The sequence below is a fragment of the Chenopodium quinoa genome, unplaced genomic scaffold (genome assembly GCF_001683475.1).
Source record: "Chenopodium quinoa cultivar QQ74 unplaced genomic scaffold, ASM168347v1, whole genome shotgun sequence".
NCBI classification, from domain to species: Eukaryota; Viridiplantae; Streptophyta; class Magnoliopsida; order Caryophyllales; family Amaranthaceae; genus Chenopodium; species Chenopodium quinoa.
Window position 1 is genome coordinate 1102342 of NW_018744066.1, and position 25868 is coordinate 1128209.

The 25868-nt window shown below is 45.0% G+C and overlaps 1 pseudogene; it reads right to left on the minus strand.

The window, feature by feature from the left end:
* Nucleotides 1-454: 454 nt before the first annotated feature.
* Nucleotides 455-25495, minus strand: LOC110691081 (annotated as a pseudogene).
* Between the last annotated feature and the right edge of the window lie 373 nt (nucleotides 25496-25868).

The following is a 25868-nucleotide window of genomic DNA, read 5'->3' on the forward strand; positions in this document are numbered from 1 at the left end:
AAGCTTCACATTCAACCATTAGTTCCAAAATAGCTTCATATTCACCATTAGGCTGACCTCTTCAAACTTTTGCATTGAACAAGTCTTTCAATTTACTCCTAAAATCAACTGATAGTGATTTAGGCATAAAATCAGATGACATATAGAGAAGACTTTGAAGTACTCTTTAGTCACTAAATAACCGACCACTTCTTACTCCGTCTATTCCTTTTAAAATGAAATATCATGTAAAATTAAGTTAAAAATTATACTACCTTCGATTTTTTTTAATTACAACTTTGGGATATTATTTGAGAGACATAAAATATTCCAAAGTTGCAACTAAAAAAAATCGAAGATAGTACAAGTATAAACACTTTCAAGACACCCTTAACTATGGTATGTTAGATAGGTGGTAATAAGTGATAATGATCGATAGACTTTCTAATACAGAGTTATACACAATGTCAATATATATTATGAAAAATTAGTTAGGTTTTATTGCTCTATATATGTATATACACTCACATACACAAGTATACCACATGAAACAAACACATAATCCCTTCTTTCAATGGAATCTGGAAAATAAATGTTGTTCTTCTATTGTATTATCTAAACTCATGTCAATCGAAGAATATGTTATTTGTGCTTCATCTTCTTCATTGCTTGAGATTGATTGGTTCTTTGACAATCCATGTTGCAAAGATGATCTTATAGTCTCTAGTTCAGCCGCGACTTCTTTCATAGCCGGTCTTCTCTTTCCATCCAAGTTTACACATCTTTTTGCAAGTTGAGCAACAAGCATTATTTCCTCTTCTCTTCCTTCTCTTTTGACTCGACCATCTAATATGTCATATAGTAAAGAATCTCCCATGTGTTCAACAAACCATACTACTAGACCCCTTTGTTCATCATCAATCAAAGCATTCGCCTTTTGTCCACTCAACAACTCGACTAGTACCACTCCAAAACTATAAACATCACTCTTATCGGTGAATTGGTTGGACTGAAAGTACCCTGGATCCAAATAACCAAACGTACCTACAACACGAGTTGTGACATGAGTTTGATCAACACCAATTGACTTCGATATCCCAAAATCTGATAATTTTGCTCTGTATTTGTTATCCAAGAGTATGTTGGAAGACTTGATGTCGCGATGAAATATAGGTGTTTCGGTTGAAAACAATGGGACCTTGCCGAAGGTCCACTAAAATGGAGAAGACTGGATTCGATCCAAGCTGTGTTGGGCCGAAGGTTTCCTGCACAGTGAACACACGTAAACTAGCCTCGGGGGTGTTTCCGAGGAAGGCCCCTCCGATGCTAAAGTCAGTACAATGTGTAAAAAGGAAGACACTATGCAAGAGAGTTTGTAGCTTGAGGCTTTTGTGGAGTATTTCTCAATGCAAGAATGAGCATATGAATTGCAATAATCGGTGTATGAGATAATGCAAGTGACAATGTGTCTGATAGTGTATGATCTCGTATGTGATGTTATGAGATGTCTGATGTAAGAATCTGACTCTCTCCTTGAATGTGTTAATATGAGGGCTTTTATACCTCATCATATTTGGAGAGGTTGGGCTTTAGCCCAATTGGCTTACTTTGTGGGCTGACTTTTGACTTTTGAGCAATTGGAGAGTTGAACCTTGACCTTGGGCTTTTAATTGGATCATTTAGTGCTCAGGCCCAATTTTGACTAAATTGGACCCAAACAACTTGCCCCCCAGACCCGATTCGGAAGAATGACGGGTCGGGTTTGATTTAACTCAGAAAAGGAGGGAAGTAAATGATTTAATTGATCCAAAAATTTGAATTTAAACCGTAATTAATGAGATAACAACGGTTAATGATTTGCGGAAGTTGGACGGATAATGGGCGGTTTAATCACAAGACATGTGTTTAATGGTTACTTAGTGGGTACTTAAGAGAAATTAAAGCACAGACTCTTCGTATCCCGTACCTGGAGATATAAACAGAGGCGCGTCATTCTCCTCACTGATTCACCAACACAAACCCAGAATTCTTCGAGAGAGAATCCAAGAATCCGTATCAAAACTTCGCAAATTCCCCCGAGCATTGAGCTTAGAAGCTGAGACTTGCCACTACGAACTCGTAAATCGGCAACTTTCGCTTCAGATTAGGTAAATTCCTTTGATTTCAGTTTATTTTTCTTCGAATTCGAACTCCTTCCCCTCTTCTTTCGACTTTTCTCTTCGAAATAGTCCATGGCAAGAGGAGTTAGAGGTAGAGCCCGTGCTCCAAGAAGAGCAAGGCCGATTCCCGATCCTAGGAATAGGATTGGGACCTGGAATGGTCGAAGGCCGGAGTCTGACCATGCTGAAGGGATTAGGGCGACTCCCCTTTCCTCGGCTCCTCCTCAAAGAACGGGTGAGCCGAGTGCTTCTGGACGGGACGATGAAATTCCCGCTGTCCTTTGGGATATCCTCCCTGGGTTTTCAGAGTGGGAGAATGCCGAAGTCGCTTCGGCCATGATAAAGAACCGCCCCTACTCATGGTGGGTAGAGAACGCCGATCAATATCGATTTGCTGAGCAAATTGAGTTGCACTACGGCATTTTTGAAGCTGATGGATATTGGTGCCGAATGCCCTCAGCATCCGATAGAATCCATCGTCCACCCCCGGGGTATGTGGGGGTGTACACGAGACAGCTTCAGTATGGGCTGAGGTTCCCTTTGGACATTTTCGTCCGAGACTTGCTGATCCATTACAACATTTCCCTATGTCAGCTAACCCCCACCAGCATCCGAAGGGTGATGACATACTTATGGGTCTGCAAGTTCTTCAGATACGTGCCGAACCTGCACTGCTTCAGAAAGCTCCATCGGCTAGTGCCAAATATTCAGAGTGGGCACGGAAGCCATGGTTCTGGGTGGTATCGGATTGAGTCCCGGCCCCAATACTTGACCATGTGGCCAAATGACTCTTCAGACAAGGACTGGAGAGGTCAATGGATTTGGGTTAGGGCACCCATAGATCCGGGCCACCCTTGCGTCTTCAGCGCTCCCCGGTACTTAGCTGAGCCTGATCCCGAAATGGGAAGTTTAGGTCCCCCCGCAGATAACGGGGCGGATCCGAACCTGGATCAGCAACATATCTTCGGCAAGCTGCCGAACCCGGGGGGGAGTGGTCGAATGCAGCATATCCCGGAGACTTGGCTCCCCGATACGCATTACGTTTTCCAAGAGAATATGCTAGCAGCTGTTGGCCTCAGCCGAAAGTTTAAGGATGGTAAGCTTCTTCGGCTGGGGCCGAGGCTTTTAACTACCTCTTTTTCTTCTCTCGCTTTGCTTTTTTATGCTGTGCCAACATATCTGAGCTAAACTTTTTCCCTTTCCTTTTTTCAGAGCGGGACGAGACCAACGTTGGTATTAACTACGCTCGTCTTGGTGTTAACCGAGAGCGAGTTGTAACTGAACGGGCCCCGTCTATCACTGAGCCGAGGCATAGGGAAGTTCATCTGGACTCTTCCCACTTCCAAATTGAGGCTGTTGCTCTGTATCAGAGGCAGAAGCCTTGGTGGAAGAAGAGAGACCCTTGGTTTCAGCTGCTGAACGAGGAAGCTGAAGCTGCCCGCACAGCCGAAGAGGTTGCACGGGTACTTGAGGCTTGTGAAGGAGGAGAAGGGTCCTCCAGAGCTGCTGAAGCCGAAGCTGCTGCTAGAGCAGCTGAAGAAGACGAGGCTTTGCTGAAAACCTCGGTGAGCTTTCAGACAACTTTTTTCTTTTCTTTTTTTTTTTTTTTTTTTTTTTTTTTTTTTTTTTTACTCACACTCTTCTTCCCCCCTGTCTGTTACAGTCTGAAGAGAGTAACAGACACAGAGAAGGCAAAGCTCCTGTTCGTCCCGAAGATCAAATACAAGAGTCTTCAGACTCAGATATGGACGAGCAGCCCCTTCTGAAAAGGCGCCGAAGGATGGCCATCATCGGCCCTCATGATTTTCAGCAGAGGCCGATGACCATCGGCGTCGCAATAAGGGAACCTGAGGAAGGCAATGGATCGCCGAGGGTTCCCCAGCCAACACCCCAATCTCCTCAAAAGACCCCTCCGCCACCTCCTGAGATGGAGGTGGATCAGAGAACTCCCGAACCTAAGGGAGGGGTCCAAGAAGAAACCAAGGAGAGTGCTGCTGAGCACGAAAATAAAGATGCCGTGATGTCAAGTGCTGAAGGCTTCACGGCAGATATCGCCAGAGAGGTTGAGGCTTTCGTCCTCACCCCTGAAGAAGAGGAGGTCATAGTACTTGACTCCTCTGAGAAGGATGATGCTGAGACAACCAAAGCTAATCAAGCTCCATCGTCGTCCTTCCCTTCTTTCCAGACTCTGCATTCTGGAGAAATGGGTTTCTCGGCCCCCCGAATTCCAATCCCAGATCACATCTGGGACCTCATATGGGGTCAAAACCGAGAAGGAGCTGCAGCCTACTTCGGCAATTTTGCTGGCATGTCCGAAGTAGACAGGGCAAGGATCTGGTCGCTGAAGGCCACTGCTGGGATGGGCGAATCCAGTAGATCAGTTCCTGACCCAGCCAGGTCTAACCAACTGCTGATGATGCAGGTAATTTTCCTTCATTTCCTCCGAAATTCAGCTCTATTTTTTTTTTCTTATTACTTATTTTTTTTTTGTCTTCCTGTTTTCAGTTCGTGCACAATCAGACTCTCACTGTAGAGCTGATTGATACCCTACAAGATAGGGTAGACGCTGCTGTGCACGAAAGGAAGGTGGCTGAAGAGGAAGTTAAGCTTGCTAAGCTGAAGCAAGCAGCAGCTGAAGAGAAGCAGCAGGAGGTTGAGGAGTACGGTAAAAAAGCTGCCGAAGCTCTGAAAACCTTCTGCGATGCTATGGAGATGGAGGTTTTTCCCCCACTGATGGAAGGGGAAAAATTCCTCCAGGAGCATATGGGAGTGGACGTCTCCAAATTCAAGGCTGCTATTGAGAGCCGAATTCAAGAAGGAACTGCTGCACAAGCTGAAGTGCAGCAGCGTCTAGAGGCTCTTGAAGCCAGCCGAATGGCTGCTGAAGAGTTGCTCTTGGCCAAAGACGTCCAACTCTCAGAGGCTGCTGCTGCTGCTGAAGCTCAAAGAGCTAAATTCCAAGAGGCTGAGGATCAACTGCTGATCCAGAAAGTTGAAGTGGCCCAAGCTCAGACAAAGGCTTTCCAAATTCAACAAGAGCTGAGTGAGCTGAAGGGTTCCTCCTCCAAGGTCGCTGATGAGCTGAAGAAATCCAAGGAAGACTTGGAGGAGACCCAGAAGAAGCTGGCTGATGCTGAGGCTTTACTCAAAGTCCGTGTTTTACACCCAAGAGGAATATGAGATGGGTTTCCAAAACGGATTCCGAGTATGCCGAAGACTCTGCCTTCATGCTGAGCCGAAGCTGGACTGGTCTAAATGTGCTGAGTGGGTCCAGAATCCCGAAGACCCTCACATGAAGTATGCAACTCCAGCTGAAGCTGAAATTCTTAAGGCTGAGGAAGCCGAAGAGGAAGCTGAAAGACTGGAGTTGGAAGCTGAGCAGAGGGAAAGGGAGGCTCGGCAAAATGCAAAGCCCGCCTCTTCGGCTGTTGGGGCTGAGGCCACCATGGGACTCAACGCTGATCAGTCTGATCCCCCGGCTGAAGCATAGGAACTCGGGCAGTCGTCTTCAGAATCTTGCGGTTCATCATGTGCTTAACTTTAGACTTGCCGCTTTCTGAGTTTTTTGCCTTGTTTTTTGCTTCAGCTTGCCTTGTCGTACAGCAGTTTTATTTTTTTGCTTATGTACGTATTTCGGCAGCTGTTATTTTCCGCTTGTGGGCGGCTGCCGATACTGAATTATTGAACTTGTAGCTCAAAAATTTTTTCTTCAGTTGCTTTATTTTTGAATGCTTTACTGTTTCTTTTCTTCAACTCTGCCGAACATAGCTGCACTGCGTGCTTCTTGCCCCCACAGAAATTGAAGTATGACTTTAGTTGAATAAGCAATTTCTGAACTTCTTCAAAATAGATATCCGAAACACAGGGCCAACTTAAGGCAATGCTTCTGGGATACAAGTCTTACTGAAGATTGACTGTCTGAAAGTTGGATATCCGAAACACAGGGCCAACTGAAGGCAATGCTTCTGGGATACAAGTCTTACTGAAGATTGTCTGAAAGTTGGATATCCGAAACACAGGGCCAACTGAAGGCAATGCTTGGGATATTAGCTTTCTGGGACTAACCTCTTTAGAACAAGTCTTACTGAAATTTGACTTCAGCTGAAAGACCAGCGTTCTTAAAGAAGACGTATATCCGAAACACAGGGCCAACTTAAGGCAATGTTTCGGATAATGGCTCTCTGGGATACAAGGCTCAGTTAAGGCAATATCCCAGGATTGTCCATGGACTCATGTCTTTGGAGAACAGGTCTTACTGATGTTTGATTTCAGCTGAAGGACCAGTGTTCTTTAAAAAGACTGAGTTTTGTAAGCCATCTGAAACCCAGTTACCCGAAGGCGAAGGTTTCAGACGAGGCTGATTTAAAAAGGCTGTTATCCTTGATTTTCTGTCTATCTTTGAAAAATGGATACCCGAAACACAGGGCCAACTTAAGGCAATGTTTCGGATAATGGCTCTCTGGGATACAAGGCTCAGTTAAGGCAATATCCCAGAATTGTCCATGGACTCATGTCTTTGGAGAACAAGTCTTACTGAAGTTTGACTTCAGCTGAAAGACCAGTGTTCTTTAAAAAGACTGAGTTTTGTAAGCCATCTGAAACCCAGTTACCCGAAGGCGAAGGTTTCAGACGAGGCTGATTTAAAAATTTTCAACTGTTGCTGTTATCCTTGATTTTCTGGCTATCTTTGAAAAATGGATACCCGAAACACAGGGCCAACTTAAGGCAATGTTTCGGATAATGGCTCTCTGGGATACAAGGCTCAGTTAAGGCAATATCCCAGAATTGTCCATGGACTCATGTCTTTGGAGAACAAGTCTTACTGAAGTTTGACTTCAGCTGAAAGACCAGTGTTCTTTAAAAAGACAGGTTTTGTCAGCAATCTGAAACCCAGTTACCCGAAGGCGAAGGCTTCAGACGAGGCTGAATAAAAAACCCTCAAAGAGTAGATAGAACAAAGAAAATTTTGAAAGGATAAACAGTTGTAAATTTTATATAAATGGCGGCTCCAAGGCCTGTCATTAGTTCAAAATGTACTTACAAAGATTGTTCTGCCCCGAAGGGTTTACACATGGTATTTTTTCAGTACATCAGCATTCCAGTGATTCTTCAACTCAGTTCCATCCAACTGCCGAAGTCGGTATGTCCCTGGCTGAAGCTCATCATAAATTTCATAAGGTCCCTCCCATGTAGCTGAGAGCTTCCCATGGATTCGGCCTTTCTGAACTGCAGCAGCATTCCGAAGGACAAGATCCCCAATTTTGAGAGGCCTTGCATGGACCCTTCAGTTATGGGAGATGAGGTCTGAACTTATCCCGGGCATATCAGCTGCCGAGAAAGCAAACACATCTCTGTTATCCCGCAGGAGCTGAATAAGTTCACAACGGGTGTTAGGATCAAGGTCCATCCCGATTGTTACACATTTCTCAGCATCTCCTTCGGCCAACTCTGCTGTTTCAGTCTGTTGGTCCATGTCCATTGCTGATGGACTGGACTCTTCAGAATCTGGTCTGCTGCCAATGTCAGCAGGTGTCCCAGTCTTTGTGTTCTTCGGCTGGCTCTCTGAGTCTTTCGGCTCAGATGAAGAGTCAACCTTTTCCCTTTCGGGACCTTTTTCTCTGGGCACTGATCCTTGGGCCGAAGCACTTAGGCCTTTCGGCTTTTTTGTGCTCGGCTCTCTTTCTTTTTCTTTCTCCTCCTCATCCTTGTCGTTATCTGGGCGACTACTGGATGGCTTGAGGTAGTTGCACCTTCGGGCGTCCTTTTGGTTGCCCTGTATCCTTTCGGGGAAGCCGGCGTCTGAGACATAAATCATCAGCTGATGATAAGTTGAGACGACCCCTTGGATCTCGTGAATTATGGGTCTCCCCAAAATCACGTTGTACACTGAAGGAGCGTCGATGACCAAAAACTCAATCATGACGTTCCGGGCTGCCTCATCGCAACCGATGGTGACAGGAAGTGTCACCTTCCCATCTGGATAAGTTGAAGCCCCATTGAACCCGGATACCGGATAGGGTACCGGCGTAAGGTGCTTGGGCTTCAGCTTAATTTGGTTGTAGGCCTTTCGGAACAGAATGTTTGCTCCGCTGCCACCGTCAACAAGGACCTTACTGACGTCGTGGTTGGCCACCGTGGCGATGATCACCAACGGATCCTCGTGAGGGAACGTAATCCCCCGGCAGTCGGCGGCTGTGAACGTCATGTTCGGCACCGGCGACTGGGGAGATTGAATGTCAGCGTTGTTCACCTGGTGAGTCAAAGCTCTAAGGTGACGCTTGTGCTCCCTCCGAGAGTATATTCCTCCCGAGATAACATTGATCGGAGGGAATTTCCCCTCCGGTTTTTTACTGTTTTTCCGGGGGAAATCAAGGTCCTGCCGAGGGTCCTTTGCTAACCTTTCGGATTCTTTTTTCTCGCGGTGATCCGCGATGTATTTTTTCAAGTATCCCTTCCGGACCATGTCTTCTATCTGGTCCTTCAGCTGGATACACTCTTCAGTGTTGTGGCCCGAAGACTCGTGGAACTCACACCACTGATTTTTATTTTTTCGCTGATACCACTCTGGGAGTGGTCTCGGCTTTCGGTAACTCTGCTCCTCCTTCGTCACACTGTAAATTTTGGCGCGTGGAAGAGAGAGCGGAGTGTAGGACTCGTATCTGCCTGTGTATGAGGCAAACCTGTCCTTCTTTAGGTCGCTGGCCGAAGATGGCTCCGAGGCCTTTGATTTTCCCTTTGCCTTATGGCTTTGGCCTTCAGACAAGGGTATTTGCCTCTGTTTCCCTCCCCCGGATTGAGGTTGGGTTTTTGCTTTATTCCATTCTTCGGCTCGGATGAACTTATCCGAAGCACTAAGAGCTTCCTCCAAGGTCTGCGGGGTATGCATGACCATGAAGTCTAGGAATTTTCCTGGCTGAAGGCCATTCTGCATTGCAAAAACAGCTAGCCCCTGGTCCAGCTGAGAGACGCTTGATGACTCGTTACTGAAACGGGTCAGGTAGTCTCGGAGGCTTTCGGTTTCCCCCTGTTGCAGACCCATGAGCTCTGCGGTAGTCTTTTCTCGGCGGTTTGCCGTGGAAAACTTGCTCCTGAACTTGGAGGACAGATCATCCCAACCTGTTATGGAGCCTTGCCTTACTCCCTTGGAGATCCACGCTTGCGCGACCCCCTTGAGAGTGGTTGGGAAATATTTGCACCAAGTTGCCTCGGATCTGGGGCAAAGATGCATATGAGCCTCATACGAGGCCACGTGGTCCTTCGGATCCGTGGTCCCGTCATATGTGATATGCGACGGTATTTTAACCGTGGGTACGCGCTCTTCTAGTATCCATTGCTCGAATGGTGAACTAGCGGGAAGCATAATGGCCTTGCCCTTGTTCCTGGCCGAAGGGACCGCGCTCCGCCCTCTCAGAGAGGTAGGAGTGGTTTTCGTCCCTGGCTGGGAAGTCTGGGCCTCGGCTGCAGGGAACGTGAGGCGACTACGCACGCTCGGTTCCTGGCCGCCGAGTCGGTCAAGGACGCTTCTGCGAGCAGTCTCAGGTTCCCGGCGAGTAGATTCTGGCCGAGAAGCTGAGCTGCTGCTCTTATGCGCTGCTGGTCTTGAGGATGAGGATCCTTTAAATAATTGAGAGTTCTTCTTCCTCTGTTTTTCATTTTTCCAAGAATCCTCCTCCCACTCTTCCAGTTCCCGGAAGGAAGGAAGCTTCCCACCGTCATGGTCTAACTTCCTCCGCTGATGCCGGGTATGCGGAGGAGTTCGATCACGAGGCGGTGGCATATTCTGTGCCCTCATTGCCTCCATGAGTACTGCCAGCGCTCTTGCCACCTCCTCCGAACTGGGCCCCGTCAAAGGGGTCCCCGGCCGAGTGTGGTAATGAGGCCGTGCAGCCGATGGTTGGCTTTGGGACACCGAATATGTCCTATGATCAGACTGACCCCTGCTAGACCGAGAGTGGTCCGGCCTATATTGGGAGTCATGCATTATAGGAGATAGGGAATCCTCCTTGTGTGATCCTCCCCCCGAGCCGGCACCCTTGGGAGAGTTCCGGTCCGGCGAGGGCGATGGTGTAGGGGTTTTAGGCTTTTCGCCCGCTCCTTGACGGAGGCTTTTGCTCTTGCGGTTCTTAGCCATGGCTGCTAAGATAATTGCAAGATGATCTTGGTTAGGAATTTGGCTTAAAGATTTTTGAAAGTCTTCCCCACAGACGGCGCCAAATTGTTTCGGTTGAAAACAATGGGACCTTGCCGAAGGTCCACTAAAATGGAGAAGACTGGATTCGATCCAAGCTGTGTTGGGCCGAAGGTTTCCTGCACAGTGAACACACGTAAACTAGCCTCGGGGGTGTTTCCGAGGAAGGCCCCTCCGATGCTAAAGTCAGTACAATGTGTAAAAAGGAAGACACTATGCAAGAGAGTTTGTAGCTTGAGGCTTTTGTGGAGTATTTCTCAATGCAAGAATGAGCATATGAATTGCAATAATCGGTGTATGAGATAATGCAAGTGACAATGTGTCTGATAGTGTATGATCTCGTATGTGATGTTATGAGATGTCTGATGTAAGAATCTGACTCTCTCCTTGAATGTGTTAATATGAGGGCTTTTATACCTCATCATATTTGGAGAGGTTGGGCTTTAGCCCAATTGGCTTACTTTGTGGGCTGACTTTTGACTTTTGAGCAATTGGAGAGTTGAACCTTGACCTTGGGCTTTTAATTGGATCATTTAGTGCTCAGGCCCAATTTTGACTAAATTGGACCCAAACAATAGGTATTAAGTACGACGAATGCAAATATGCAAGAGCATTTGCTATGTCTGGCTATATGTAACCGCATTTCCCAAGTGATAGGAAACTCTTCTTTCAAAGCATGTATGTTTTGCGAAAGAGTCCCATTCGACACATATTCATAAACTAACATAGGAACCTCTGTTTCCAAGCAACATCCTATAAGCTTAACCACATTTCTGTGATTAATTTGAGATAGAATTACCAACTCGTTGATGAATACGTTCAATTGGCCTTCATCTACTTTCTTGGACTTCTTTATAGCGACGAGTTTTCCATCATTTAACATGCCCTTGTAGACGGTACCTTGCCCTCCTTCGCCTACTATTCGATTTACATTGTATTGATCAGTTGCCTTTTCGAGGTCATCTGAAGTTAGAATTCTTGTTTTCTCAACATTGTTGTCTTCCGAAGACATTTGTTGCTTCAATAATAGACCACCATTTCTTTCAAAGTTTTTAGCTTTGATTCTATTGTTTCTTCTTTGTTTATGTACATGGTACAACCAATATACGCCGACTAGTGCAAGTACTAGTACAATGCTAATGCCTAGTCCTGCACAAATGCACAATGTATATATGTACTTGTTAATTTAGTAATGCTTATATATCTAATCTTTAGTAGCTCATATCAACTATCCAAATGAAAAAATCAAAACGTAACTAAAGAGAAAAATTAAAAATAGGAATTAGATAGAATTAATACATATATTGTTTCGGGTGAAAACAATGGGACCTTGCCGAAGGTCCGCTGAAACGGAGAAGACTGGATTCGGTCCAAGTTATGCTGGGCCGAAGGTTTCCTGCACAGTAAACACACGTAAACTAGCCTCGGGGGTGTTGCCGAGGAAGGCCCCTCCGATGCTAAAGTCAGTACAATGAGTAGAAAGAGAACACTATGCAAGAGAATTAGTTGCTTGAGGCTTTGCTTGAATATATGAGAATATATGAATCTATCAATCATCTGAATGTATGAATATTGATGGCTTTTATACCTCTTCATACATGGAGAGGTTGGGCCTTAGCCCAATTGGCTTGCTTTGAGGGCTGACCTTTGACTTTAGCACAATTGGAGAGTTGAACCTTGACCTTGGGCTTTTAATTGGATCATTTAATGCCTAGGCCCAATTGGACTAAATTGGACCCAAACAACTTGCCCCCCAGACCCGATTTGGAAGGATGACGGGTCGGGTTTGATTTAATTCAGAAAAGGAGGGAAGTAAATGATTTAATTAATCCAAAAATTTGAATTTAAACCGTAATTAATGAGATAACAACGGTTAAGGCGGATGATGGTGGAAGTTGGACGGATAATGGGCAGTTTAATCGCAAGGTCGTGTGTTTAACGGTTACTTAGTGGGGTATTTAAGAGAAATTGAAACGCGGACTCCCCGTATCCCATTCCTGGAGATATAAACAGAGACGCGTCATCTCTCCTCACTTATTCACCAACACAAACCCAGAATTCTCGAGAGAAACCAAGAACCCGCATCAAAACTTCGCAAATTCCCCGAGCATTAAGCTTAGAAACTGAGACTTGCCACTACGAACTCGTAAATCGGCAACTTTCGCTTCAGATTAAGGTAAATTCCTTTGATTTCAGTTTATTTTTCTTCGAATTCGAACTCCTTCCCTTTTTTTCGACTTTTTTCTTCGAAATAATCAATGGCAAGAGGAGTTAGAGGTAGAGCCCGTGCTCCAAGAAGAGCAAGGCCAATTCCCGATCCTAGGAACAGGATTGGGACCTGGAATGGACAAAGGCCAGAGTCTGACCCTGCTGAAGGGATTAGGGCGACTCCAATTTCCTCGGCTCCTCCTCAGAGAACGGAGGGGCCGAGCGCTTCTGGACGGGACGATGAAGTTCCCGCTGTACTTTGGGATATCCTCCCCGGGTTTTCAGAGTGGGAGAATGCCGAAGTAGCTTCGGCCATGATAAAGAACCGCCCCTACTCATGGTGGGTGGAGAATGCCGAACAATATCGGTTTGCCGAGCAAATTGAGTTGCATTACGGCATTTTTAAAGCTGATGGGTATTGGTGCCGAATGCCCGCGGCATCCGATAGAATCCATCGTCCACCCCCGGGGTATGTGGGGGTGTACACAAGACAGCTTCAGTACGGGCTGAGGTTCCCTTTGGACGTATTCGTCCGAGACTTGCTGATCCATTACAATATCTCCCTATGTCAGTTAACTCCCACCAGCATCCGAAGGGTGATGACATACTTATGGGTCTGCAAGTTCTTCAAGTATGTGCCGAACCTGCACTGCTTCAAAAAGCTTCATCGGCTAGTGCCAAATATTCAAAGTGGGCACGGAAGCCATGGTTCTGGGTGGTACTGGATTGAGTCCCGGCCCCAGTACCTAACCATGTGGCCGAACGACTCTTCAGACAAGGACTAGAGAGGTCAATGGATTTGGGTTAGGGCACCCACAGATCCGGGCCACCCTTGCGTCTTAAGCGCTCCCCGGTACCTTGCTGAGCCTGATCCCGACATGGGAAGTCTAGGTCCCTCCGCAGATAACGGGCCGGATCCGAACCTTGATCAACAACATATCTTCGGCAAGCTGCCGAACCGGGGGGGCAGCGGCCGAATGCAGCATATCCGGAGACTTGGCTCCCCGATACGCATTATGTTTTCCAAGAGAACATGCTAGCAACTTTTGGCCTCAGCCGAAAGTTTAAGGATGGTAAGCTTCTTCGGCTGGGGCCGAGGCTTTTTAATTATCTCTTTTTCTTCTCTCGCTTCGCTTTTTTATGCTGTGCCAACCTATCTGAACTGACCTTTCCCCCTTTCTTTTTCAGAGCGGGACGAGACCAACGTTGGCATTAACTACGCTCGTCTTGGTGTCAACCGAGAACGAGTTGTAACTGATCGGGCCCCGTCTATCACTGAACCGAGGCATAGGGAAGTTCATCTAGAATCTTCCCACTTCCAAATTGAGGCTGTTGCTCTGTATCAGAGGCAGAAGCCTTGGTGGAAGAAGAGAGACCCCTGGTTTCAGCTGCTGGACGAAGAAGTTGAAGCTGCCCGTACAGCCGAAGAGGTTGCACGGGTTCTCGAAGCTTGCGAAGGAGGAGAAGGGTCCTCCAGAGCTGCTGAAGAAGAAGCTGCAGCTAGGGCAGCTGAAGAAGACGAGGCTTTGCTGAAGACCTCGGTGAGCTTTCAGACTTAACTTTGTCTTTCTTCTTTTTTCTTTTTTTCTTTTTTTTTTTTTTTTTTTTTTTTTGTACTCACATTCTTCCTCCCCCCTGTCTGTTACAGTCTGAAGAGAATAACAGACACAGAGAAGGGAAAGCCCCTGTTCGTCCCGAAGACCAAATACAAGAAGAGTCTTCAGACTCAGACATGGACGAGCAGCCTCTTCAGAAAAGGCGCCGAAGAATGGCCATCATCGGCCCTCATGACTTTCAGCGGAGGCCGATGACCATCGGCGTTGAAATAAGGGAACCCGAGGAAGGCAATGGATCGCCGAGGGTTCCCCGGCCACCACCCCAATCACCTCAAAAGACCCCTCCGCCACCTCCTGAGATGGAGGTGGATCAGAGAACTCCCGAATCTAAGGGAGGGGTCCAAGAAGCAATTCAGGAGAGTGCTGCTGAGCACAAAAATAAGGATGCCGTGATGCCTAGTGCTGAGGGTTTCACGGCAGACATTGCAAGAGAGGTTGAGGCTTTCGTCCTCACCCCTGAAGAAGAAGAGGTCATAGTAATTGACTCTTCTGAGAAGGATGATGCTGAGCCATCCAAAGCTAAAGAAGCTCCATCGTCATCCTTTCCTTCTTTCCAGACTCTGCAATCTGGAGAAATGGGTTTTTCGGCCCCCCGAATTCCAATCCCAGATCACATCTGGGACCTCATATGGGGTCAGAACCGTGAAGGTGCTGCAGCCTACTTCGGCGATTTTACTGGCATGTCCGAAGTAGATAGGGCAAGAATCTGGTCGCTGAAGGCCACTGCTGGGATGGGCGAATCCAGCAGATCAGTTCCTGACCCAGCCAGGTCTAACCAACTGCTGATGATGCAGGTGATTTTCCTTGCCTTTATTTCCTCTAAAATTCAGCTCTATTTTTATTTACCTTTATTTTTTTTAATTTGTGCTCCTGTTTTCAGTTCGTGCACAATCAGACTCTCACTGTAGAGCTGATAGATACCCTACAAGATAGGGTAGATGCTGCCGAGCACGACAAGAAGGTAGCTGAGGAGGAATTAAAGCTTGCTAAGCTGAAGCAAGCAGCAGCTGAAGAGAAGCAGCAGAAGGGTGAGGAGTACGAGAAAAAAGCTGCTGAAGCCCTCAAAACCTTCTGCGACGCTATGGAGAAAGAAGTTTTTCCCCCACTGATGGAAGGGGAAAAATTCCTCCAGGAGCACATGGGAGTGGACGTCTCCAAATTCAAGGCTGCCGTTGAGAGCCGTATTCAGGAAGGAGCTGCTGCACAAGCTGAAGTGCAGCAACGACTAGAAGCTCTTGAAGCCAGCCGAATGGCTGCTGAAGAGCTGCTCCAGGCCAGGGATGTCCAACTCTCAGAGGCTGCTGCTGCTACTGAAGCTCAGAGAGCTAAACTCCATGAGGCTGAGGATCAACTGATGGCCAAAAAAGTAGAAGTGGCCCAGGCTCAGACAAAGGCTTCCCAAGTTCAGCAGGAGCTGAATGAGCTGAAAGGTTCCTCCTCCAAGCTCGCCGATGAGCTGAAGAAATCCAAGGAAGACTTGGAGGAGACCCAGAAGAAGCTGGCTGATGCTGAGGCTCTACTCAAAGTCCGTGTCTATACCCAGGAAGAATATGAAATGGGTTTCAGAAACGGGTTCAGAGTATGCCGAAGAGTCTGCCTTCATGCTGAGCCGAAGCTGGACTGGTCCAAATGTGCTGAATGGGTCCAGAATCCCGAAGACCCTTATATGAAGTATGCAACTCCAGTCGAAGCTGAAATTCTTAAGGCTGAGGAAGCCGAAGAGGAAGCTGAGAGAATGGAGTTGGAGGCTGAACAGAGGGAAAGGGAGGCTCGGCAGAGTGCAAAGCCTGCTTCTACTGCTGTTGGGGCTGAGGCCACCATGGGGCTCAACAACGCTGATCAGTCTGATCCTCGGGCTGAAGCATAGGAACTCGGGCAGTCGTCTTCAGAATCTTGCGGTTCATCATGCGCTTAACTTTAGACTTGCCGCTTTCTGAACTTTTTGCCTTGTTTTTTGCTTCAGCTTGCCTTGTCGTACAACAGTTTATTTTTTTGCTTATGTACGTATTTCGGCAGCTGTTATTTTCCGCTTGTGGGCGGCTGCCGATACAGTTTAATTGAACTTGTAGCTCAATTTCTGAGCATAAATTATTAATTTGATGCTCTTTTTTTCAGCTGCTTTGTTTTTGAATGCTTTACTGTTTCTTTCATTCTGCCGAACATAAACTTGCACTGATAGTGCTTCTTGCCCCCCCAGAAATTGAAGTATGGCTTCAGCTAAATAAACAATTTCTTCACTTCTTTAAAATGGGTATCCGAAACACAATTTCTTCAGGGCCAACTGAAGGCAGTGCTTCTGGAATACAAGTCTTACTGAAGATTGACTTCAGCTGAATATTGGATATCCGAAACACAGGGCCAACTGAAGGCAATGCTTCGGATATTAGCTTTCTGGGATACAAGGCTCAGTTAAGGCAATATCCCAGAATTGTCCATGGACTCATGACTTTGGAGAACAAATCTTACTGAAGTTGGACTTCAGCTGAAAGACCTGTGTTCTTTAAAAAGATGCATATCCAAAACACAGGGCCAACTGAAGGCAATGTTTCGGATAATGGCTTTCTGGGATACAAGGCTCAGTTAAGGCAATATCCCAGAATTGTCCATGGACTCATGTCTTTGGAGAACAAGTCTTACTGAAGTTTGACTTCAGCTGAAAGACCAGTGTTCTTTAAAAAGACGAGTTTTGTCAGCAATCTGAAACCCAGTTACCCGAAGGCGAAGGTTTCAGACGAGGCTGATTAAACAATTTTCAACTGTTGCTGTTATCCTTGATTTTCTGTCTATCTTTGAAAAATGGATACCCGAAACACAAGGCCAACTTAAGGCAATGTTTCGGATAATGGCTCTCTGGGATACAAGGCTCAGTTAAGGCAATATCCCAGAATTGTCCATGGACTCATGTCTTTGGAGAACAAGTCTTACTGAAGTTTGACTTCAGCTGAAAGACCAGTGTTCTTTAAAAAGACGAGTTTTGTCAGCAATCTGAAACCCAGTTACCCGAAGGCGAAGGTTTCAGACGAGGCTGAATAAAAAACCCTTAAAGAGTAGATAGAACAAAGAAAATTTTGAAAGGATAAAAAGTTGTAAACATTTATATAAATGGCGGCTCCAAGGCCTTTCATTAGTTCAAAATGTACTTACAAAGATTGTTCTGCCCCGAAGGGTTTACACATGATATTTTTTCAGTACATCAGCGTTCCAGTGATTTTTCAACTCAGTTCCATCCAACTGCAGAAGTCGGTATTTCCCTGGCTGAAGCTCATCATAGATTTCATAAGGTCCTTCCCATGCAGCTGAGAGTTTCCCATGGATTCGGCCTTTCTGAACTGCAGCAGCATTCCGAAGGACAAGGTCTCCAATTTTGAGAGGCCTTGCATGGACCCTTCGGTTATAAAATTTGCTGATTCTCTGCTTATAGGCGGCCATTCTGTCTCGGGCTGAGTCTCTTACTTCGTCGAGGAAATCGAGAGATTCCCTCATCAGTCGCTCATTCTCAGCCGAGAAGTGGTGCACTCGAAGGCTCTCAGAGCCAATTTCCACTGGAAGGACGGCTTCGGCACCATACACCAGTTCAAAAGGTGAGTGGCCCGTTGCCTCTTTTTCAGTTGTCCGAAGGGACCAAAGGGTTCCAGGGAGCTCCTCCAGCCACTTGGACTTTTGATCTTCCACCCTCTTCTTGAGGGCATTTAAGATCTGTTTATTTGCAGCTTCGGCTTGTCCGTTACTTTGCGGGTGGCATACCGCTGAATATGCCAGTTTGATGCCGAACTGATCTGTATACCGCTTCAGCGGTAAGTTATCAAATTGCCTCCCATGATCGAAGACAAATACTCTCGGGATGCCAAATCGAGTGATGATATTCTGCCAGATAAATTTTCTGACAGTTTGCTCTGTAATGTTCGAGGCTGCTTCGGCCTCGATCCATTTACTGAAGTAGTCAACTCCAACTATCAACCATTTTTTTTTGGTACACAGCCTCTGGAAATGGTCCTAGTATATCCAGTCCCCATTGGGCAAACGGGAGTGGATTAAGGATCGGCTGAAGATCCCTTGCTGGCTGATGGATAACTGGAGCGTATTTTTGACATTTTTCGCATTTCCGGACCAGCTCCTTAGCATCTGCGATCATGGTGGGCCAGTAATATCCAGCCCTCAATGCCTTGTGGGCTAAGGTTCTTCCCCCAATGTGGTTCCCACAGATGCCGAGGTGAATCTCCCGTAGGATATAATCTGCATCTGTTGGTCCCACGCATTTCAGCAATGGGGCTGAGAAGGACTTTTTCAGAAGTTCCCCCCTGAAGACAATGAACCTAGAGTTGGTTCTCTTCATCTTGGAGGCCAAAGCTTTATCTTCGGGAGTTTCTCCCCGAAGCTTGAAAGCTAGGATGGGGTCCATCCAACTAGGCTCTGGGTCAGCGCAGCACACTTCAGGTGCTTCGTCGACACTTCTCTCTCGACGCACTTCTACATATACAGATCTGTTCAGCTCGGTAAAAGATGAACTAGCAAGGTTGGAGAGTGCATCGGCTTGAGTATTCTGACCCCTTGGGATCAGCTGAACCTCAAAAGTTTTCAGCTCTGCAATGACTGATTTGATCTTGGCAAGATAAGCTATCATGGAGGGCTCTTTGGCCTCGTAGCTGCCACTGATCTGATATGCAACTAGCTGAGAGTCTGTTTTTAGGCAGACATGATCGACTTCCAGGGAGATGCACAATTCTAGGCCGGCGATTTCAGCCTCATACTCGGCTTCATTGTTCGAGGCCTTAAAAGAAAACTTTAGTGCATACTCAAAGGATTTGCCTTCGGGAGAAGTAATCACTACTCCTGCCCCCGAACCGTTTTCGGTGGAAGATCCATCCGTAAACACGGTCCAGACTTTCTTTTCACTGTCTAGCGCTTCTTGGTATGAGCATTCGACCAAGAAATCCGCTAGAGCTTGAGCCTTAATGGCAGCCCTCGGACGGTAGCTGATGCTGAATTCGGTGAGCTCAAAAGCCCACTTGGCTAGCCTACCAGATTTTTCTACCTTGCCGAGAACTTTTTCCAACGGCTGATCAGTTAAGACTACTATCTGATGGCAATCAAAATAGGGCCTCAGCTTCCGAGCAGCTACTACTACCGCGAAAGCAACTTTCTCGAGTAGAGGATAGCGAGTCTCGGCATCCGTCAGTGTATGACTGACGAAGTAGATCGGTTGCTGACTTTTACTTTCTTCCTTCAGAAATACTGCGCTGATGGTGGCTGGGCTAACGGCCACATATAGGTACAAAGTTTCTCCTTCAGCTGGGCTAGCCAGCGTTGGGAGTTGATCCAGATGCTCCCGAAGCTGTTTAAAGGCGTCTTTTTGCTCTTCCTCCCAAACGAGCTCTTTTGTTTTCGGGAGTTTCAGGGCTTTGAAGAAAGGTAACCCCTTATCCGAAGCTCTGGAAATGAACCTCGAGAGGGCTGCCATTCTTCCGGTGAGCCGCTGAACATCCCGCTTCGTTTTCGGCTCAGGAAGGTCGAGCGCCGCTTTGACTTCAGAGGGATTGGCATCAATCCCCCTTTTGCTGACTATGAACCCAAGGAATTTCCCTGACTTCACGCCGAAGACACACTTCTTCGGATTCAGCTTCATTTGATGCTTTCTCAAGGTGGCGAAAGTTTCAGCCAGGTCATTTACATGGTCCTCTGGTTTTTTGCTTTTGACGATCGAATCGTCAACATAGACTTCCATGTTTCGGCCCTTTTGATCGGCGAAAACTTGATCCACCAGCCTTTGATAGGTTGCCCCCGCATTTTTCAATCTGAAGGGCATCATTTTGTAATTGTACACCCCAGCGTTCGTGACGAATGCTGTCTTTGCTCGATCGTCGGGGTGCATAAAGATCTGATGATACCCCGAGAATGCGTCCATGAAAATAAGCAAGGCATGGCCACTTGTCGAATCGACTAGCTGATCGATCCTCGGCAAGGGATAGAAATCCTTTGGACAAGCCTTATTTAGGTCCGTGAAGTCAACGCACATCCTCCAGGTACCATTGGGCTTCTGAACCATCACCACATTTGCCAGCCATTCTGGATATTGGCAAGGTTCGATGAATCCTGCCTCCAACAATTTTTTGACCTCGGCTGCGATGTCTCGGTTCTTATTGGCGGAGTAATTCCGCTTCTTTTGCTTAACTGGTCGACACGTCGGGTCAACATTAAGCTTATGGGAGATGAGGTCTGAACTTATCCCGGGCATATCAGCTGCCGAGAAAGCAAACACATCTCTGTTGTCCCGAAGGAGCTGAATAAGTTCACAACGGGTGTTCGGATCAAGGTCCATCCCGATTGTTACACATTTCTCAACGTCTCCTTCGACCAACTCAACTGTTTCAGTCTGTTGGTCCATGTCCATTGCTGATGGACTGGACTCTTCATAATCTGGCCTGCTGCCAATGTCGGCAGGTGTCCCAGTCTTTTTGTTCTTCGGCTGGCTCTCTGAGTCTTGCGGCTCAGCTGAAGAGCTAGCCTTTTCCCTTTCGGGCCCTTTACCTCTAGGTACAGATCCTTGGGCCGAAGCACTTAGGCCTTTCGGCTTTTTTGTGCTCGGCTCTCTTTCTTTTTCTTTCTCCTCCTCATCCTTGTCATCTGGGCGACTATTGGATGGTTTGAGGTAGATGCACCTTCGGGCGTCCTTTTGGTTGCCCTGTATCCTTTCGGGGAAGCCGGCGTCTGAGACGTAAATCATCAGCTGATGATAAGTTGAGACGACCCCTTGGATCTCGTGAATTATGGGTCTCCCCAAAATCACGTTGTACACTGAAGGAGCGTCAATTACCAAAAATTCAATCATGACGTTCCTGGCTGCCTCATCGCAGCCGATGGTGACAGGAAGTGTCACCTTCCCATCTGGATAAGTTGAAGCCCCGTTGAACCCGGATACCGGGTAGGGTACCGACGTAAGGTGCTTGGGCTTCAGCTTGATTTGATTGTAGGCCTTTCGGAACAGAATGTTTGCTCCGCTGCCACCGTCAACAAGGACCTTACTGACGTCGTGGTTGGCCACCGTGGCGATGATCACCAACGGATCCTCGTGAGGGAACGTAATCCGCAACGATCGTTACACCCTGGCTTCGCTATGCGCGGCCGGGGTGGCACCCCGGCCACAGCGGAGATATCTAATAGCCATGCTGCCATGGTTAAGACTAGTAATAGTTGATGATGATGCCATAGCTTTTTCAATGTTTTTGCATACATATTATTGTAGTATATTTTTGTGTATGTATGATGAATTGATTATAAGATAGCAAAATTCAACCTTAAAATCAAAATCTATGAGTAGTTAACTAGTCAATTTTTATAATCAAGTTTTGCAAGTTGCACAATATAAGTGATTGGGTGGGGTGGAGAAGGAAAAAGTTCAGTGCTTTCACTAGTAATTTCGGAGAACGCTACTACTTTTTCCGCGTTCATACACGGCTACACCGTACCAAACACTATCTATACTAAAATACTACCTCTGTTACAGGTTATGTGCAACGATTTGACATAAAGTAGAGATGAAAAATGTCTAATCGTTGTACATAACTTATAACGGAGGAAGTATATGGAACAAAGTTTATAAATAAGCGTTATTATAATAAGATTAACGGTTCATTTATTGTGTATGTCTGTCATCCATAAGACCACCAAAATTCCTTGAATTACACACATAAAGTCTCAATTATGTTATCCATAATAGCTTTAGCTCAAATCATAAAGTGTTGCTCGAGTTCAAAAACTAGTTATTCTTTTATTTTAAAATCGTTAGTGTTTTATTTTATATTTAAATTTGTACTCGTATTATTTTTACAAATATAACTTAATAAAATCATTAAAGTCACCAAGTTTACACTTTGCAAGCTTGCAACCACTATAGGTCTATAGTAGAATAGTAGTACTCGTAGGGTCTGTTCTCTTCAGTTTAATTTCAGTTCGTCATTTCGGTTTAGTTCAGCTCCAATCACTTCAGTTCAGTTCAGTTCAGTTCCTAATTTTCTTCTCTCGTAAATAATTCAGTTCAGCTCAGTTTTATTCAGTTCATCTCCAATCAGTTCAGTTCAGCTCAGTTTGATTCAGTTCAGCTCCAATCACTTCAGTTCAACTCAATTTATTAGTTTAGTTTATCAGAATAGGCCCGTAATCATAGTGAGTTGCGAGTCAATGATGCACTAAGCATGCAAACTCTAGTAATTACTGTGATTGTGAGAGATTGAATCCTTTGACCAACTCTCTTATATGAATTCGTCAACAACACACAATTTATTTATCCACTATATTTAAGTTGGTCCAATTTTAAATGGTAAAAGAAAACATTATTTGGCATTAAAAAAATGTGAAAAATAGGAATTTATATGAAGGGATTACATCACTCATTAAATAGAAGTATAACAAAAGGTGATTTAGATTAATTGACGATTGCCGAAAATGATGTGTGAGCATCGAGTATGACTTACAAATTTGCTCTTACGAATTGGGCCGCAATGCCCTTACAATAAAGGTCACCATTTTTTATTTTTTTTTGGTGCTTAAGCCCACTCCGCTTTTTTTTTTTTTTTTTTTTTTTTTTTTACATATACACTCCATATTTGTATAAGTGCAAACGTTTGATTTCACACTATTCAAATATTAACTTTGACTTGATTTTATACTATATTGTACAAAGTTTTGCTTTATAAATTATAATACATTCTTTCATAGTACTAAATTTTTACAAGACAAATAAAAATATTAATGGTTAAAGTAATAAATTGACACATGTGCCTACAGCTGTCAAAAGTTGACCCGACCTGAAATACCGACTCAAACTCGATTATTAACCGATCCATCTGAACCCGAAAAAATGGTGACCCAAACCCGACCTGAAACCATCCTAGCCCCAAGTTGACCCGAGTATGTGACACCCGAACCCAAACATGAACTGACCTGGAAATGATCCTACACGAATGTAACCCGTAAATTATTGACCTGAACCGAAATTGAGCCAAACCCGTTTTAACCCGTCAAAACCCGAATTTAACCCGACTTATTACTAACCTGACCTGAATTCAACCCGACCCGTTCCTAATTAACCCGACCCGAATTTAACCCAACCTTTACAAACCCGACCCGAAATCAACCCGACTTGTTATTGACCTGACCCAAATTCAACCCGATTTGTTATTAACCCGACCCGAATTTTACCAGACCTATTACTAACCCGATCCGAAAATTCAACCCGATCAGTTACTAACACGACTCGAAATCAACACGACTTGTTATTGACCCGACGTAAATTCAACCCAAATTGTTCCTGACCCGATTTCAAATCACCTTAAATGCAATTTAGACCGCCTTATTATTGTTGATCAAAGCATTTTGTCTAGGGAGACCAAGTCGGTCCAGGCCAGCAAAAGAAAAGAAGCATCATCCTCAAATTTAAGAGTTAAATATAATATATATTTGTTATATGGTCAAAGGAGATATTTATCTTCCTAAATTATAAACGATAGTTCCCTAGTATATTGTCATATATATTATAGTCAAAGGAAATAATTAGCTTGATAAAAATGATAATTATCTTTTTATAGTTAGTTGAACCCGAATATGATCTGACTTGGAAATTACCCGACCTGATTATAACCTGCAAATTATTGACTTGAACATAACACGACTTGACGTCGAGAATGACCTGACTTTGGAATGACCCAAACTGATTATAACCCGCAAATTATTGACTTGAACCGAACCCGACTTGAACCCGAGAATGACCCGACCTGATTATAACCCGCAAATTATTGACTTGAACCAAACACGACTCAAACCCGAAAATGACCCGACCTGATTCTAACCCGCAAATTATTGACTTGAAAAACCCGAGAATTACCCTAACCCCTTTTAACCCAAATTAAACCCGACCTATTGTTCACCCAACCCTAATGTAACCCAACCTAAACCCGACCCAAGCCCGATAAGAAGTATGACCCGACTCAAGCATGACCCAATCCGAACCCGACCCACATAGGATATGGAATTAACCGAATTGACCCAACCCAAGTTGACCCAACCTACTCTTACCGACCCAAACCCAACCCGTTTACCCGGATTGACAGTTCTACCCGAAACCCCCAAAATTTCACAAAAAGCATGGATATTAGCCTTCAATTTTGGAATTTTTTTACTCTTTTTCACCCGGAAATAAAAATTGTCGAAATGTTTAACATGGTCCCTAATACCCTTCGGGAGTCCAATTGGCTAGGTGGAACCATCCAATTTGCCTTTAAACGACCAATTTACCGGTTTACAATTTGCACCGATTTCATTAACTCAAGGTTACCACGAACATTTATGACAACATATAATGATCTTATATGGTTCCAAACGGCATTATATGACCTTGACATGTATCCCCTAAAATCTCAATGCATTTCGACACCGGGCCCTGAATTCGAAATTTCTAAAAAAGCATGGATATTAGCCTTCAATTTTGGAATTTTTTGACTTTTTTCGTCCTGATATAAAAATTACCAAAATGTTTACCGTGGTCCCAAATACCCTCCTGGAGTCCAATTGGCTAGGTGGAACCATCCAATTTGCCTTTATACGACCAATTTACCGGTTTACAACTTACACCGATTTCATTAATTCAAGCCTACCACGAAAATGTATGACAACAAATAATGATCATATATGGTTCCAAATGACTTTATATTTCCCCGAGATGTATTCCCTAGAATTTCAAGACTTTTCGACACCGGGCCCCGAAGACTCACAAAAATTCTCAAAAAAACATGGATATAACCTTCATTTTTTGAATTTTATGACTTTTTTCCGCCCAAAAATAAAAACTGCCAAAATGTTTACCATGGTCTCTAATATCCCCCGGGATTCCAATTGGCAGGGTGCAATCATCCAATTTGCCTTTAAACGGCTTATTTACCTGTTTACAACTTGTGCCGATTTCATTAACTCAAGCCTACCACAAACATTTATGACAACATATAATGATCATATATGATTCCAAACGGCATTATATGACCCCGAGACGTATCCCCTAAAATCTAAAGTTTTTCGACACCGGGCCTCGAAACCTCCAAAATTTCTTAAAAAGCGTGGATATATATTAGCCTTCAATTTTGGAATTTTTTTACTTTTTTCGCCAGGAAATAAAAATTGACGAAATATTTACCATGGTCCCTAATACTCTCCGGGAATCCCATTGGGTGGGTGAAACCATCCTATTTGCCTTTAAACGGCCAATTTACCAGTTACAACTTGCACCGATTAAATTAACTCATGCCTACTGCAAACATATATGACAACATATAACAATCATATACGATTCCAAACGACATTGTAAGACCCCAATATGTATCCCCTTAAATCTAAAAACTTTTCGACACCGGACCTCGAAATATCCCAAATTTCTCAAAAAGCGTGGATTTCAATTTTGGAATTTTTTAACCTTTTTCGCCCGGAAATAAAACTTTCCAAAATGTTTACCGTGATCCCTAATACCCTCTGGGAATCCAATTAAGTGGGTGGAACCAACCAATTTGCCTTTAAACGATCAATTTACCGGTTTATAACTTGCACCGATTTCATTAACTCAAGCCTACCAAGAACATTTATGACAACATATAATGATAATTTATGGTTCCAAACAGCATTATATAATGATTAATTTTGGAATTTTTTTACTTCTTTTCGCCCGTAAATAAAAATAGC